This window comes from Morus notabilis, unplaced genomic scaffold, assembly GCF_000414095.1.
Source record: "Morus notabilis unplaced genomic scaffold, ASM41409v2 Scaffold226, whole genome shotgun sequence".
NCBI lineage: Eukaryota > Viridiplantae > Streptophyta > Magnoliopsida > Rosales > Moraceae > Morus > Morus notabilis.
In genome coordinates this window covers 378984-384317 of record NW_010358750.1, presented here as the reverse complement: position 1 = coordinate 384317, position 5334 = coordinate 378984, and positions in this window count along the sequence as shown.

Below are 5334 nucleotides of genomic sequence, written 5' to 3'. Positions count from 1 at the left end.
ACAGGCGTCAATTAATGGACATAAATTAGTTTTTAGGATAATTACAGGGAGACGCCTTTATTAATTAGAAACACATGACGGTGAATTACATGTTGACCATTAAATATTCTCTAAATTGAATGAGTAACCTTCTCTACATCAAAAGATGATAACTGCATCAGAAAATGTTTCTATCTTTATTTAGCCAACACAAATGGAGTTAAGCGAGTCTAAATGAGATGGCTTAGTGATAATGAACTATTGGAATAGGTTTGTAGTTGGTAGGTTAGTTACTCAAATTAGTTTTAAAAAAGTTATTATTTTGTGTTTTTGAGTAAGTTATTATTTTTAGTTTTTGGACAAGAGTTATTTTATGGCTTATTAGTAGTTTATAAATAAGTGCTTTGTGTAAGACTTTATGTGCTCAGAGAAAAATGCACTCATAAAATAGTGCAGAGAAAGAGTCTCTTTTTTTAGAGAAAGAAAGAAAAGTGAGGAGAGGGATAGACAATGGTGTAAGGGGTTTTGGGTATAGAGAGAATGTGAGAAAGTTGTATGAGTGTGCAATTTTAAAACTGTTATTGAATTTTTCTCTCTCTTCTTTGGACGTAGAAATTTTTTTCAAACCACTTAACTCTTTGTCTTCTCTATTTTTATGTTATTGTTGTTTCAGTTTATTTTTCTACTGCGTGGGTATAGGGGTGTGCTTTTCCTAACAACTGATATCAAAACTGTGGTGAAGATTAAAAGAAAAAAAAATGAAGATGATGTTCGGGATAAAATTTTAACAAATTGAGTGTTTTGACGGGAAGAGTAATTTCAGCATATGGCAAGAAATATGTTATAATTCAACAGAGATTATTGAAAGTGCTGCAAAGAAAAAAGCTAGAAAATATGAAAGATGAAGATGTGGAAGAATTGGAAGTAAAAACGGTAAGCACAGTTCGTTTAAGTTTGGCTCCTGAATTGAAATATAGTGCTATCAATGAAAAGTCTCCTTCTAAGTTATGAAAAAAATTAGAAAAAGTTTATATGTCAAAATCTCTAACAAATAGATTATATTTAAAGAAGCAGTTATATGAGTTGAAGATGGATGTGAAAACTGATGTTAGGGATCATTTAAATAAATTTAATAAGTGCATAACTCAATTGTTAAGTGTAGAGGTCAAAATTGATGAGGAAGATAAAGCGGTAATTTTATTGGCATCTCTACCTAAATCATATGAGACTTTAGTGATTACACTTTTAGTTGGAAAGACAACGTTGACTGTGGATGATGTGTTGACTACTTTGTTAGAGACTGTAAATATGAAGAAGCCAAGTAGTACGTCTCATACTGAATAAATTTTAGTGACACAATCAGATTCGAATAGGGGCATGAGCAAGTCACAAAGGAAATGTTATGATAAAAGAGATGATCGTTCCCAATCCTGATCAAGGAAGAATATTGAGTGCTACTACTGTCATAAAAAGGGCATATTAGGAGAAACTATAACGAATTGACAAAACACCTTGAAGAAAAGAGAAAACAAGAAACTCAAGGGATTTAAGATTCTGTAAATGTTATTGGTGAGAGGTATGACAATAAAGATGATGTGTATTCTGTTATTGCTGATGAAAATATTTCTAACTCTTGGATCTTTGATTCTGGATGCTTGTTTCATATGTGTCCATATAATGAGTGGTTTGATTCTTATAAGCCCTATGATGTCGGTACTTTGTTGATGGCCAATGATTTTAGTGCTAAAGTTGTTGGAATAGGTACTGTTAAGGTGAAGATGTTTGATGATGTTGTGAGGAAGTTGACAAATGTTAGACATGTTCCTCAACTAAGGAGAAGTTTTATTTCTTTAGGAGCTTTGGACACTTTGGGTTGTGAGTACTATGTGAAGGGTGGTTTTATGCAAGTTAAGAGAGGTGATTTAGTAGCCATAAAGGGTGAAAAAGTACAAAACTTGTATAAGCTGATTGTGACTACAATTGTAGGTGGAGCTATAAAGGTGGAGCCAAGCCATGAAGCATCTTATCTGTTGTTAAAGAAGCTGTAGGAGTAAAAGAGTGCAACAAGATGATGACAGTAGAAGATAATAAAGGCGAGATGGTGAAGACTTATGACAATCAAGATGCTTTGAAGAAAAAGAAGATAGTTCATCGTATCAAGTTTGATGAGAGTTTGAACTTGATGCATGTTTATTCTTGTTGAAGTTTGCATCGTCGTCACTCTATCCATGAGGGTGCGATGGTACTCAAATGTGTGAGTTGAGAGAATTTGAGTCAATGTGGAGATTGTTAGGTAAGTGACTCAAATTAATTTTGAGAAAATTACTATTTTGTGTTTTAGGTAAGTTATTGTTTTCAGTTTTTGGGTGATGGTTATTTTATGTCTTATTGGAGTCTATAAATAAGTGTTTTGTGTAAGACTTTATATGCTCATAGAATAGTGTAAAGAAAGAGTGTATCATTTTTGAGAGAAAGAGAGAAAAGTGAGGAGAGAGATAAGCAAGGGTGTAAGGGGTTTTGGGTAGAGAGAGAAGATGAGAAAGTTGTATTAGTGTGTAATTCTAAAACTGATAATGAATTTTTTTCCCTCTTCCGTGGACGTAAGAAATTTTTTCAAACCACTTAAATATTTGTATTTATTTTTCTGTTATTTTATTTCAATTTATTCTTCTACTACGTAGGTATAGGGGTGTGTTTTTCTCAACAGTAGTTAAAAGTTGAAGTGTTGGGTAATTCTTTTTTGAGAATTTTAAATTTAAAGGTTTGAGCATGCTAATCTAATAATCTATTTGAGTGCTAAGGACCAGACCCCATATATTTTTACCTGCAACTCATTTGATAGGATTGCGATGACCAACTCCTAATCTAGAATTAGCAATGCCTTGAGGCTTGAGGGGTATACTAACGCTGGTTGTCACCTTCGGGCAAAAAACAAAAAAGTTTTAAGTAACTAATGTTGAACAAAGTTTTCTAAAGTTTTGGATCTATGACTACGATAAAAACAGCACCGTGACTAATGTCTGAGATTTTTCGTGGTAATATACTCATTTTACATGCCAATAGCATAAAATAATACAATTAGAAGGGTATTAGGTTCAGTTAAGGAAGTGGCTCTATAATTTAGACAAAATACAAGTGGAGCTCCAAGAAATGGTAACTTTGACAAAGATAAATGCGCAACTCTAAGAATGACATTCTTATCCACAAGTATGGGTATTTGTGGGAACAAGCCCCTGATAAGCAGTAAAGAAGCTAGAAATTTTTATGAGAGGGGGATATACAGGAAGAATTTAAAGAGTATAAAATTATAGTTTTAATTTTTTAGAGGGCGCTTTGTTTATTTTTTAAAGACATTCTTATGTACATATAGAGAAAATAAGAAAAGAAAAAAAAAAGTTGAGGGGGGGCTCAAGTTCCCCCGGTGACAACTTGGCTGTGTCCCTGCTAATAAGATGAGTATGGAGATATTATATAATTATGATCAGAGTGGAGGCGGAAACAGATACGGTGGACAAAAAAGAGATATGATATGAGAAACTTACAACCCCATCCTACGCAACTCTCAGCTAGATTTGAATCTATCGATTTCGAACCTATTCTTCAAATAACACTAACGACTTGCAAATTATTCTTCATGATATTAGGGTAGTGATGCTTGGTGCTAAAAAGTGCCAAGTGAACAAATTCATACTCTTTTTACCTCATTGTCACACGGATCTCGCATACAATCATGTGAAAAATGTTTGATTCGACAATTACTCGTAATTTAAGAGTCAATATGGTACGCCAAATTAACAAAAAGAAGTTACAGAAATGAAAATGGCTCTGTAAACGAGCAAAACAGAAATGGTAAAGAACTGCCAACAATCCCGGGCCTCCCCTTCTGACTAGTGGTTCCCAAACGTCAATTGATCCTTCAAACGACATAGTCTTCTCTAACCATGCTGGAGCCCTCCTGTTTCGCTGTGGGCCTTTAGGGAGTTGGGCCTTGTCCTACTCTTGCTGGGTCGTCTCCTTTGTTGGTGAGCTGGGCCCTTCCACAGGTATTCCAATTTGGACAGGCACAGGCAGGGATGTATCACATTATCAAGTCCTATATTGATTTTGTTTTTTTTTTTAATCTGAGCACCCCAGAATGAGCAAAAAACCATTTCAATTTATTCTACTATTCGTAGAAAAGCTTTTCTTAAAACAAATGGGGGTTTGCAAGACATAATCTTAAATGTGTTATTAGCTGATTTTGTTACATTCAAAGAGTATAGGTGCCAAGCAAAAATTCCTTGTTTTCACCAACCCAGTAAGAGAAATAAAGTCTGAACACTTGTTGAGGAATTTTTTTTTTTTTTTTCCAAACTTGATCATTTCTTTTTGTTTCTCGTCTTCTCACGGGTTCTTAGATTTTGTAATAGATTTAGAATCTGTGAGAGGATGACAAACAAAAAGAAAAGATCAAGTTGGAAACAAAAAATTCCTAGAGCCCTTTAACACAGAGAATGAACCAATATATATATATATATATATATATATATATATATATATATCTTGCTAGAGTCTTACTTCTATGTTATTCCAAGATGGATTTGATGTAAAATCTCGTCTGTCATGGCATAAAAAGGTTTGCAATCAACCCGTTATAGGTCTATGAAAATCGGAAGGAGTGAAGGCAATTTTCTATCCTTGGCATGTCAATCAATGATCATATTTGAAACGACTTATCAAGTTAATGTCATTTGTCCATTTATTTCGCTCTTGTTCTAAAGTTTGATTACACTTGATTTAAAAAGAACAATAAATAAACAATGAGAAAAAATTCAACTTGAATTTGTGTCTACTGGTACCAACAATTTTATGTGTGGGTATTCTTTTCTGATTTGTTTTCTTTATTTGGCTTCTCAATCAATTAAGGGGTTTTTCACTTTATTTTTCCGTTAGTGTTTTTTTTTCTTTTTTTGGTAGAATATTTCCTTTCTTTTTTTTTTTTTTGAACTTGAGAATATTTCCTTTTCTATTTCACCAAATGAACATAAATTCCTCGTATCACGAACTTTACTTCGTTTTGCTTTACATATAACGTCTACACAGAATGGGCTCACATGTATATTTTTTCTGTCCTCTTCTTTGTCTCTTAATAACATCATATCATGTCAATGAAAATTTTTTTACGGTTTAATTTTGAATTGACACTAAAATGACCCGTGACTTATCTTTTCGACACTAACTAATAAAAAATTGTATCATGCCATCGTGTCATAAATCGTATTGCTAGTCATACCCTAAACTTAACAAATTATACTAAATAATTCGGAGTCTTTATACAGTCAGGACTATAATTTTTTGAATTGATTTTTATCATGA